Below are 13611 nucleotides of genomic sequence, written 5' to 3' on the forward strand. Positions count from 1 at the left end.
CAGCAGCCTTTAACAGGAGAGCTTGCTTTCTCATTGAGACAATAACTATCCTCAGTGTGTTTAATCCTCTCTTTGCTTCTACACCCCTGTCCCCAATAGAGGGCATCAGTCAGCCTAATGCACAGCAAGCTGGCCAACAGAGAATCTTCCACTTGGGGTGACAATGCTTTTGCTTCTGATGCTCTCTACCCAGGGCTCATGCCATCTGGCAGAAGAGAAGGGAAATACAATCCTGCACTATTAGCGCCCTCTCTTGGCTTTTCCTACCTAGAGCACTGTCCCATCAATCTGGCAGACCTTAGAATTCCAAGGGTTCTCTGAGCTCCCCAAATCCTCTGAGCTCCACAAATCCTTGTGGTTAGTATGATCCTACATTATCAGCAGAGATTTAGTCTGAATTCATCCTAGGGATGTTACCATTCTGGCAAAATTCATGTCATTGAGTGTTTCTTTGCCATCTGTGTTCTACTTCCTGCTTGCTGGAACAAGAAGTGCTAAACTATTCTCTCTCATCAATGACAACACCCACTTCTGGGGTTAAGTTCAATTTTCAAACTATACCCAGAAACATGGTCTTTTGTTCATGTACTTATTCATTTATCCATTTTTTAATAACATTCCGTTTTTGTTTTTTGTTTTTTTTAAAATTTTATTTATTGATTGATTTTGGGCTGCGTTGGGTCTTCATTGCTGCATGCGAGCGGGGGCTACACTTCGTTGTGTTGCGCGGGCTTCTTATTGAGGTGGCTTCTCTTGTTGCAGAGCATGGGCTCTAGGCGTGTGGGCTTCAGTAGTTGCAGCACGTGGGCTCGGTAGTTGTGGCTCGTGGGATCTAGAGCGTAGGCTCAGTAGTTGTGGTGCACGGGCTTAGTTGCTCCGCGGCATGTGGGATCTTCCCAGACCAGGGCTCGAACCCGTGTCCCCTGCATTGGCAGGCGGATTCTTAACCACTGCACCACCAGGGAAGTCCCATTTATCCATTTTTTTGAGTGCTTATTCTATTTCAGAGACTGCATTACTTACTTCAGGCACAGTATTGGACAAAACAGATAGGTCCTTCCATGATGTATCTTCTGATCTAGTGACCCTGATAATTGGGAGTGGGTATTAAAAGTGAAGAGCGGCTTGTCAACTGAGAATGGGAGGAAATGGAAGTGTTTACAGTTGCCAACATTGTAATTGATGCATCTTTTTTTTTTTTTTTGTAATTGATGCATCTTAAGTAAGAAGTTTAAACATATTGTAATGGTTGTGTATGAGCATGATTGCTATTTTCAATTTAATTAGAGGAAAGGCAATATGCCGCCTCTTAACATGTTGCAGGAGAGTCCGTGAGAATGGGGCTATTTGTTTAAAAGATAACTGGTTCCTTAAAAAACTAAATATAGAATTACCATGTGATCCACTTTTGGGTGTATATTCCAAAAGAATTGAAAGCAGGATTTTGAAGAGATATTTGCACCTCTATGTTCATTGCAGCGTTACACTATTGCCAAGAGGTGGAAGCAGCACAAGTGTCCATGGACAGATGAATGCATAAAGAAAATGTGGTATAAACACACACTGGAATATTATTCAGCCTTAAAAAAGAAGAAAATCCCATCATATGCTACAACATGGATGAACTTTGAGGACATTATATTGAGTGAGATAAGCCAGTCACAAAAGGACAAATACTGTATGATTCCTCTTATATGAGATATCTAAACAGTCAAAAATCATGGAAACAGAAAGTAGAATGGTGGTTGCCAGGAGCTGAGGGCAGGGAGGAATGGGGAGTTGTTTGATGGCTAAAGAGTTTCAGTTTTGCAAGATGAAAAAATTCTAGACATCTATTACAGAACAAAGTGAATATAGTTAACACGATTGAACTATACACTTAAAAATAGAGGGAAGGGCTTCCCTGGTGGCGCAGTGGTTGACAGTCCGCCTGCCGATGCGGGGGACACGGGTTCGTGCCCCGGTGCGGGAAGATCCCATATGCCGCGGAGCGGCTGGGCCCGTGAGCCATGGCCGCTGAGCCTTGCTCATCCGGAGCCTGTGCTCCTCAATGGGAGAGGCCACAACAGTGAGAGGCCCGCGTACCGCCAAAAAAAAAAAAAAGAGGGAAAATTTTATATTATGTGGGTTTTTTGCCACAATTAAAATTTTTTAAAAATAATTTTAGGGTAATTCCCTGGTGGTCCAGTGGTTAAGGTTCCATGCTTTCACTGTAGGGGGCATGGGTTCGATCCCTGGTTGGGGAACTAAGATCCTGCATGCCTCGGGGCTTGGCAAATAAATAAATAAAGACACTTTAAAAAGTTAACACAGTTATCATGGAAACAACCGTGGGTGTGATAAAATGAGTGGTGAGAGGGCTTCCCTCGCGGCGCAGTGGTTGAGAGTCCGTCTGCCGATGCAGGGGACGCGGGTTCGTGCCCTGGTCTGGGAGGATCCCACATGCCGCGGAGCGGCTGGGCCCGTGAGCCATGGCCGCTGAGCCTGCACGTCTGGAGCCTGTGCTCCGCAACGGGAGAGGCCACAACAGTGAGAGGCCCGCGTAGCGCAAAAAAAAAAAAAAAAAAAAAAAAAAAAAAAGAGTGGTGAGTAGGTTTCAGTTAGAAGGCTGGAGTTGTAGACCTAGCACTGCCAATTCCAAGCTGTTTGACTGTGACCTTGGAATTTTATTTAACCTCTAAATCTCAGTGTCCTCCCTGGTAAAATGGAGATCATGTCACTACTTCAAGGAGTTTTTCAGGGTTAAATGAGATGATGTGTGTGCAAGTTGGCAGACCCTAAAGCACTGTTTTATGGAGATGATGTGGATTTCTCTATTATCTGGCTTCCCCACTGTTGCATCTGGCCATATCCAGGCATGGTGGGATGTTGAAGCACCATGAGAGATGTTGAGCTTCTGTCTCCCATTTGTCCTGCTATTTTCTCCACCTCCAGATTACAGATTTTAAAAGTGGAATGCCTAAGCTGGTTGCTGATCCTCTTACCAGCAACTGTTCTTACCAACTTCTCTCCAGGCAAGTTCTACTTGCCTCCCTTTTCTTATTTGAGTTAACACAATCATAGAATTGGGGAGATTAAATACAAACACATGAGAAAATTGAATTGCAATGCAAGATAGTGGGATAACTCCTGACTAGGACTCTTAGAGTAGCTAGGACCCCTTCCTTCTTCTTTGAAGGAAGGAAAAGTCTTGAATAAACAAAATAAGGGAATGGAAGGAAGGGTTAGCATTTCTGGCAGGAGGGAACCTCATGAGCAAAGTTTGGAGATAAAAATAGATGATGAAAGCTTAGGGGACAAAGAGGACACAGGCCTGCTTGAAATGATGAGCCTGAAAGTTGAGAAGAGGATACAGATATTGGGGAGACTTCAGTAGTGGCTGAGGACACTGGATTTTGTGCAGTGAGGAGTTTAGTCATTTCAGTTTGACAGTGGAAGAATGATCTGTCCAGTGTGGGTTTTAGGCTAAAATAATTCTTGGGCCTAATGCAATTGCAATCAAATCTCAGTGAATTATAATACTTAGGAGAGCTCTACAACATGACACCAAAATTCAACTACACGAGTCATCAGGTGAGAATAAGGAAGAAAAAGACTTAAAAGTGTAATGAAGAAGGACTTGTAACAATAAATGATGGTGGGAAGATTGATTATTTATAAAAAATCAACTTAGGTTCTCATTTTACACCATATACCAAAATTAATTCTAGCTCAATTAAACGGTATAGTGTCAGAGAAAAATAAAAAAAAATTAGAAGATAATGTAGATAAATGTCCACATTCTGGATGAGGAAGGATTTTTTTGGACATCAGAATCTCCTATATACTGCTGGTGAGATTGTAAATTTGTACAAACATTTAGGAAAGCAATATGCCCCTATCTTGTGAAGTTGAAGAGCTCATACCCTATGACCTGATGCCACTACAGACACTGGAGAAACTACAGTACACAAGGAGATGTTCACAGCACCACTGTTCAAGACGGTAAAATGCTGGAAACAACCCAAACATCACAAAATAAGAGGATGAATAAACTGCAGAACATTTGTAAGTAGAATGCCATATAGCAGGGACAGTGAATGATCCAAAGTACCTCTATCAACATGGTTAAGTTAAAAACACATCATATTGAGTGAATAATTATGTTACAGAAGATAATGTACAGTATAACACCAATTGTATGCAATCAAAATATGAACAAAGTACTACATGCTGTTTAGGAAAATGTACTTATTTAGTAAAAGTATGACATCATGGGAAGAATAAGCTCCAGATTCAGGGTCATGGTAACCTCTGAGATAGAAGGGATGTGACGGGGGACTGTTACATAGGAGACTTCCACCACGTTGGTATTTATTTCTAGAGTCATGTGGTTATACTATTGTTATATTACTCATTATGGCTCTTTGTAAGTTTAAAATGTTTTGTTAAATAAGATTTAGGAGATGCATATTCCTTATACCAATTGAAACAGTATCTCAGTAATAATTTAATCTTTACTACCTACCTCTGACCCATGCCCCAAAATATTCACTGTTAACAGTTCCAAGTATATTCTTCCAGACTTTTTCTAGATATTTACCTTTTCTAGATATCTATATATCTAACTATACATCAGGTTTCTCCTAATATAGAGTACTACTTAACCTAAAATTTTGTAATTCTTGCTTTTTTCACTTAATGTCATAGATACCTTTCCATATGAGTACATATACATCTCCCATATATTTAACGGCTACATAATATTCCATAGTATGAATGTACCAAAATTTATTTTACTATCCCTCAACTGATACATATTTAAGTTGTTTATATTTTTTGTTATTAAAATTCTTCAGTGAATATCACTGGTAAACCTTAGGAGTATTTTTGTTTGAAATATTCCAGGGGGAGGAATTTTTAAGGCAAAGACTTTCTAAGCATTTATGCTTAGCAATGAAAGAAATCCCAAAGGAAATCTGGTATACTCCTGTATGTAAAAATCAATGTGTAGAAAGCTCATGTAAATAAATCACAAAAGCATTAAAACTGTAATAGAAAAATAAGCTATGAACGCTAATAGACAATTTGCAGGAAAAGAAATATAAATGACTACTAAATATGTGGAAAATATCTTAACTATTTTAGCTCTGTAACTAAAGAGATGAAAGTGATGATTAATTTCAAATTTGGGGCCTATCCACTTAGACAAGATGAGAAAGGGAGTGATAGTGTTGGCAATGTGGCGGAACTTAATCAAGGACTTAAGGAATATTCTTATCCCTAGACCATTAATTCCACTATTATAAATTTAATTTGAGGAAAAAAATCAAAGATGTCGTAAGTAGACAATCATTGCATGTGTTCTGGGGCAATGGCTCCTTTTCTTCTTTTTCTTTCCCAGCACACATTGAAACAGCAGAGAGCCCCAGTCACTCATTTTGTGCAACACGCCTCTGATGTCCTGACCATAGTTGATTGGACCAGACATGGGTACCTGACCTAGGCTGGACCAAAGCCCCCTATCCAGGGATTCTAGACCAACTTCTGGATGCTCTCTTAAAAGGAGCCAATGAGGGGCTTCCCTGGTGGCGCAGTGGTTGAGAATCCGCCTGCCAATGCAGGGGACACGGGTTCGAGCCCTGGTCTGGGAAGATCCCACATGCCACGGAGCAACTGGGCCCGTGAGCCACAACTACTGAGCCTGCGCGTCTGGAGCCTGTGCTCCGCAACAAGAGAGGCCGCGACAGTGAGAGGCCCGCGCACCGCGATGAAGAGTGGCCCCCGCTCACTGCAACTACAGAAAGCCCTTGCACAGAAACAAAGACCCAACACAGCCAAAAAAAAAATAAATAAATAAAAAAAAAAAAAAAAAAAAGGAGCCAATGAAAATGTGAGAGCTTGATCTGCCGTTTTGCACCATGTAGCCTTGTCCTCAGAGAAAACCCCTCTTTAATGAGAGAAAAAAATAGAGTACAATCACAGCAAGGGACAGAGACAAAGAAAGACCTCAGGGCTTTCCTGTCCTGCTGCTAGTCCCTGCTTGCTGAGGCTGTGTGTCCCTGCCCAGAATTCTAACAATTCCTCCCCTTTGCTTACACCAGCTAAGTCCCTCGTAAGGCTCCTGTTGCTGTGACTCAAGAGAGAGACCCCTAGATTCTGCCCTATCCCTCAATATCCCAGCACACAGAGAGTGAAGGGTAATGAGTATCCTAATTCTGAAATCTGAAGGTGGCCTAGGGAAGATGTGAAGGAATGGAAGGAAGAATTCAACCCCGGTTGAGCACTTATTAATAAAATGAAAATAACCTATGTGACTCATTTGGATAGTTCCTGGCCTATAGTAAAGAATAAACCAATGAACAAATAAGATGTCAAGCCAGGAGGGAATGCGAGCTCTGAGTGTCACAAGGTTCAGCTTATATATCATGCCCTCTTTTTCCTTTAAATTTTTTTTTTCCATTTCCCCCTCCTGGTCACAAGGTATTACACTGGGCTCTGGGCTCCCATAATAATTAGCTCTTGATCATAACATCTTGTAATGCATTGGAGTGATAGTACTTATTATGTCTTATTCATATTTGAATTTTCCCAGAGCACAGAGTAGTTACTTAAATGTTTGGAATGAATGCATGAGGGAATGATTAAGTGAAATAATGAAAATTTGGTTAGGAAAGTTCTCTGATATTAAGTGTTTGAAAGGCTTATTGAAATGTACTCACCATGATGAGATTTCTCTTGAAGCTGAGCACTTGCTCCCATTTGCCTTTGAAGCCCGTGACTTTTAGTTAATTATAACTTTTTTCCTCTAAAGGTCAAGAGAGCTGGAATTTTATACTTTGAATGAGTCTCTTCCAACGCTTGTTCTTCAAAAATACTTTTTCATAAATAGTTTGTTCCAGTTGCCAACTGGTTTGTTAACCGGGTCACTAACCATCCAAATCTGAGAATAGAAGTTTGTTTTGTTTTGGTTTGGTTTTTTTGGCCACACCGCATGGCATGCAGGATCCTAGTTCCCCAACCAGGGATCAAACCTGCGCTCCCTGCAGTGGAAGCACAGAGTCTTAACCACTGAACCTCCAGGGAAGTCCCAAGAATATAAGCTTTATTGACTTTGAAACCCACCAGACAGAACATTTTCAAATACTACAGGTGACTGCTGCCATTATCCCTGTTTCAAAGCTCTTTAAGACTAAGTTTTCCAAAACAACTCTCTTCAATAACAAGAAGGTTGATTTGGGTCCACACTGCAATCTAACTCCACCAGCAAAGTGTGCTTCTCACCAAAGACATAATGGGGCTTCTTTGTTATTTTGGAAAAAGGCTTAAATATCAAGGGAAATGAGCTAGAAAGGTTTCATGTTTTCTACATATTCTACACAGCACTATATACAAACCAGATTGTATAGACCATTTCCCAGGGGGGACGGGCAGTAAAACAGTTTTGAATTTCAGTGCCTGTCTTCTAGTCTTAACTCCTGCCCAAATTCTGCCACTTACTAGCTGTATGACCTTTGAAAAGAAAATAAGCTTTCTGTATCTTAGTTTCTGCACCTGTAAAATGGGATAAAATTACTTACATTAACAGGTTGTTTTAAGAATTAAGAGAATACATGTAAAATGTCTGCCATTGTTCCTGGCTTATAGAGTGGGAGTTCATGTTGATGATTATGGAAGACCTGGCCCATCGTTTATGATTTTTTTTTTCTTTATGACATTGTATAGGACATTTAACCTCTGTATCTTATTAGTCTTTCCTTCTGTAAGATGGAGAAAAGAGTAGCCTCATATTCAATTACTTGGCCATATCATTAGCAAACAAGGATTTAAAAATAGAGGTAACTTGGTACAGTGTGAAGAGGACTGGCCCTTGGAAGAACAAATTGTGGTTCTACTAGTTACTAGCTGTGTGGCACTGGAAAACTTCCCTGATACTCACTTTTCTTATATAAATAAGAAAATAAATAAAATGGAAATAATATGTATCTACAGAATTAAGGTTCAAATTAAGTATTGCATAGGAAAGTGAGCTACATTGCTATGCACATGTTTGCAGTTATTATTACCAGCACCATACAAGATTGGATATATTGTCCTTATTGGGGTTTTTTTTTGTTGTTGTTGTTGCTTTCTTGCTTGTTTTAATAACAGTGTATTCAAATTTAAGTTCTCATCCTCTTTTGGTTGTCTTGCCCCTTGAGAACATTTTAGCAGTGATTTACCTTATGTTCATAGGTTTTACCCAATTTTATTGATATGTTAAAAGCAATGTTTGCTCTTTATGATAGATAAGAACCTTAGATGCAATAATCAGTCATAGGCTGCAATTTCTAAAATATGGCCTTGGTGTTTTAAGTGACACAGTAAAAATGACCTAGTGAAAAGCAGCAGTTTGCTAAGAATAAAGCTTATTTTCGTGTTTGGTAGGTCACTTCACCGTCTCTCCTCATGTAAGTGTATTCTAGGGGAACTTAACTCTGTAGGTGCAATTCTTAAGAATATCTGCCTTGAGTCTTAAAATAAAACCCAACAAATAAATTCGCCTTGATAAATTACGTTAGGAAAGAATTTCTAGCAGGATCACTTTAAATGGTTTTCTTTCATGCTTAGGATTAGATTTCACCTAAAGATTTCATTTAGTTCAACCAGTAGAAAACCCCAGATTCAGGGCCTAAGAGTAAACTGAGGTTTGGAGAGGTTTAGTGACTTGGCCATTAGTCAGGATATTTTTTGGTGTAGGTTATAGACATCCAACTCCAAAGTGGCTTAAACAAAAAACGGAATTCACTGGGTCACACAACAGAAACTAGCTTCCAACATAGCTGAATCCAGCAGCTCCAATCATGTTCTTAAAACTCAGCATTTGGGCTTCCCTGGTGGTGCAGTGGTTGAGAGTCCGTCTGCCGATGCAGGGGACACGGGTTCGTGCCCCGGTCCGGGAAGATCCCACATGCCGTGGAGTGGCTGAGCCCGTGAGCCATGGCCGCTGAGCCTGCGCGTCCGGAGCCTGTGTTCCGCAACGGAAGAGGCCACAACAGTGAGAGGCCCACGTACTGCAAAAAAACAAACAAACAAACAAACAAAAAAAAACAACTCAGCATTTGCCAACGTTTTTCCCACAGTATTGGCTTCCTCCGGGATGGAGGAGAGGGAGGGAGATGATCATAAGTAGCTCCAGCTTACATCATTTCTATGGTTTATTATCCAAAAGGAAGAGAGGCATCTCTCTCCCAGCTTTTACAGAGCAAATTTTGTGGAAGATCAAAGTGATCCCCTTGGATCCAAGAGAGATAACCCATCACTCTTGGTTAACAGTCCCACCAGGATCACATGAAGTGAGGAGTGTGGTCCTCAAAGGGAAAGTGGGGACGCGTGGGAAGCAGATATCCACCACACCAAGGCTAGGGCATTATTAAGGTGGGGCTAGGACTCAGTCCTAGTGCCGTTCTGAAGGTTGCAGTGAGAAAGAGAAATAGGTAAGCTTAGAGCAAAATAGTTTAAGCCTCTCTTAAAGGTGTATAAATTAGAAATGAATATAAAGCTTTGAAGTGACGTTAAGTCAAATGACCATTTTTTTTCTTTTACTTTCAAAAGTATATGGATATTGTAAAATGCAAATCGCTGTTATTGCTAATGAACGCTCCTACACGCACTTGATCATTTAGTGTGGAAGTGGATTGAAAGGCATGCCTCTCATTTCCTTGCTCCTTGTTTTCTTCCTGTCACAGAGGGGTATTCCGGAATATAATTTTGAGGGGAAAAAAAAGGACAAAACTTAAAGAAAAATTTCTAAGTGGATAAAAAGTATTAAAATGTGAAGAAAGTAGATGATTATGTTAATAACTAGTATTTACTTAGCAGTTAACATGTGCCAGGCACTATAGTAAGTGCATAACCTCATTTAAGTCTGATGACCATCCTATGAGTTAGGAAGTGTTATTCTGCTCATTTAGAGGCCAGGAATCCCAGGCTGTGAGGAGTGAAAAATTTGCCCCAGCTCCTGGCTCTCAGAGCTGGGATTCCACCTTGGGTATATCTAATTCCAGAGTCTGTGTTCTCATCATTATGCTTATAATTAGTTATAACTTTAATTCATTTAATTGTATAAGTTGACTATTTTACCAGGAAAATTATTGCTTGTGGTGCATTATTTTGTGTTTTATCCTATGTGAAATAAAGTGCACTTGAAGCTGGCTTTCTCCTCCCCCCCCCCTTTTTTTTTGGTCCATTTTCCTTCCCCATCAGTGACATAGGGTCCCTGTTCCTGCCTTGATCCACTAGTGACCGAGGATCTCTCACTGCTAGGAATGGAACTGGAGCGCCTAAACATTTTAAATCTCAAGCTATAATTATACACATTAATCACATGGAAAGCCATGCATGACCTGTGACTTTTGAGGCACATCTGAAAATGCAACGGTACTCTTTAAATTGTGACCCAAGAAAATGTCACTGCTGAGGGTGTTACCTGTGTAGATAAATGTGGCTCGAAGAAATATAACACCAAAGTCCCTTGTCTACACTAGCTGTGTATGTAATCTTTCATTGCTTTTCCTAAGAGAGCAGCTCTTGTCTCAGGCTTTCTCATTATCCTTCCCTCTCAGCTCACAACCAGTTTAATGTACCCTCCACCCGCACTCACAAATTGGGCTAGTCTACCTCTGATGATGTCGTCTTGTCAGCATAGGTCTTTTCCTCCTATACTGGTTGATAATTGTTTTGATGATACTGCTGCTTATTATCTTATCCCTTCTTTAGTTCACCAGTCAGCTACCATTTGATAGTCTACTATGTCTTCCAGTCTCATCACATGGCCAGTCTGCCAGTAGGTTCATGATAAGCTCAGCCTTGATGTCTGGGAAGTGAATGCTTTCATCTGATAGCAATGGACAGTGTTTTGTCACTTGATAATGGCTTCCCAGATGGCTATAATGTATTTCTTTTTGTATTATCTAGAGTAGCAGTCTGCAAACTTTTTTGATCATTCATTCCGATCAGTGTATTTTTTGGGAGCAATTCTTAACCAAATATATGTATATTTATTTGTAAAGTATATATCATCATTAGCTTATAACTCAATTATAATATATGCTCAGGATGAAGTTCATTGTTTTTTTTTGTTTGTTTGTTTGTTTTGCGGTACGCGGGCCTCTCACTGTTGTGGCCTCTCCCGTTGCGGAGCACAGGCTCCGGACGCGCAGGCTCAGCGGCCACAGCTCACGGGCCCAGCTGCTCCGCGGCATGTGGGATCTTCCCAGACCGGGGCACGAACCCGTGTCCCCTGCATCGGCAGGTGGACTCTCAACCACTGCGCCACCAGGGAAGCCCTGAAGTTCATTGTTAATAACAGTGGATAAAAATCCACATTCAAATAATCTTGATGAATTTGATATTTTTTAAGCCAAAATTTGGTTGGATTTATGGGATCGTTAATTTTGAAATGTGCTGTCAAAAAACCTGATACTGGGAGAAGTGTCAGTTCCACCATTTGCTTATTTTCCTGTGGTTTCTTTGCAAAGGACTCTGGTAAACTAACTTGCCCATTTTCTATGGGTTAGTTTAATTAAACCTAGATAATCAGTAAGTCCACTTAACCTAGCAAACCACAATAAGTCATTACATGTTGACAAGGACTGACTGGGTGGGACCACCACTGCCAACCCCTGGAAATGGGTAACTCCCACTTTTCCTTGAGGACATCTCCTACGATGTTATGGGCCAAGAGACCATTCCATGGGCTGGGTCCCTCATTATGTATATAAAATATTATATAAAATATTTTTCTTTTTCGATTAGAACTAAGCATAAATAGATGTCCTCATATTTTCTTCTCCTGCATCCCAAATGGACTGACTTGCATTCTTCCTGGAATATACATACCCCTGGTATGCATTGCATGGACCTCCTTTAGAAACTATTGGTCCAAGGAAAAATCTCTCACATAGGCAAGGATGTTTCCATTTAAAAAGACCTACTCATTTCAGTTACTCAGCCATTTTACAGAAAGTGAAAGTTTTGAAATGAATCATCTTTACAGATTCATAATTTGCAAGCAAAATCCCCACTCTACAAAATGTGAAATGTTCTAAGCAACAGCTGTGAGCATTTCAAACATGCACTACTCTTGGACAATTCAATTGTTGCCAAGGGAAATTGAGTTGGCTTTAAAATCTTCCTTGGTTTGAATTCTGCATTTACCCTTAATCAGAAATTGAGCAAACAAATTCTGCATGGCTGGGGCACTGAACTTTTCATGAAGACTGGTATGGGAAACTGAGATGTGGAAATGTAAGTTTCTTGAAGGTGGGAAGGAGACTGGTATTCTAGCCAGTTTTGTAAGGCCTAGGGGAGGTGAACTTTTCAGAGCAAACACAGACACTATCTATACAGTGACCAATCACCTGGAGTCAGTAGAGGAAGCCTGCTTCCATATAAGAGCACCATCTTTTCCTGTTTCCCATTTCAGTTCAAAACAGGAATTAAAAAAAATTTTAATGGCACAAAAAAAGACCCATTCAAGACCCATTTCTGGGGATGTGCATAGAAATTTGCAACACTTGAGTGCTAAATAACACAAACAAGAGAAATAACAATGCATATTTTTGTCAGTTGTATATATGTTACAGTTTTATTTATATATAGTTCTATTTCCTAACTGTATAGAAAACATGATATAATGAGAAAGGGAAAAACTACAGAACGGAATACACAATTTTAAAGAAAAAAATACTGGACAGAAGTACACCAAAATGCTAACAGTGGTTATCTCTGGGTTGAAGGATTATAAACGTTATTTTTTGTACTAAGCATTAAGAATTTCTTTCTTCCTTCCTTTCTTTCTTTTTTCTTTTTTTTTTTTAACCCTCTCAAAAGACATACATAGAATCCACTCAAATAGAGCAAGAGTCCAAGAATATTCTCTGGAAATGCACCACTTGGCCTAGGACTCACTAAGGATGCAAACATATCTCTAAATATTTTATCACTTGTTCTAGCTAGAGTTAAGTGAAGCCTTCTCCATAAACTCTTTCGGATCCAACTTGCCAGTGAAGAGCTCCCAAGCTCCCGCAGTTTGAAGCTGGGTTTCCCTGCGCTCTGTACAGCGGGTGGGCCCAAGAGGTTATCTCAATAAATGATCACAGAGCGTGGAGACCGCGTTCCCACCTGCACAAGTTACACTGAACTGGCCCCAACCAGGCTTGCAGGAGCTCCAGGGAGCTGATATTCAAAACAGAGGTTTAGGGAAAAGGAGACTAGGCGAGAGAGAATTCGAAGCGATACCCAACCCTTGGCCGGGCCCCAGGGGTTCAGATTTCCGTGCCAGGCCTCCCACAAGGTGGAGCGGAGAGCGACTGCTGGGGGCTTTACAGCCCCGGGCTGCGAGGGGCCCATCTACAAAGGCAGCGGCGCACAGGCTGCCTTTCTTTCTTTCTATGCGGCGCTGGTTCCCGTCCGAATGGGATTCCTCGAGTCCAGAAGGGCTAGCCTCGCCGCTGAAAGGGGCGGAATCAAGGGCCAGGGACGCCCCCACCCTTAGCCGACCCTTGCCCTTGGAATCCTCAGGTTGCAGACGACCGCCGCCCAGAGGATCCGCACAGCGCGGAAACCCATCGCACTGATGTCACGCGCACC

Source organism: Phocoena phocoena, chromosome 2 (genome assembly GCF_963924675.1).
Source record: "Phocoena phocoena chromosome 2, mPhoPho1.1, whole genome shotgun sequence".
NCBI classification, from domain to species: domain Eukaryota; kingdom Metazoa; phylum Chordata; class Mammalia; order Artiodactyla; family Phocoenidae; genus Phocoena; species Phocoena phocoena.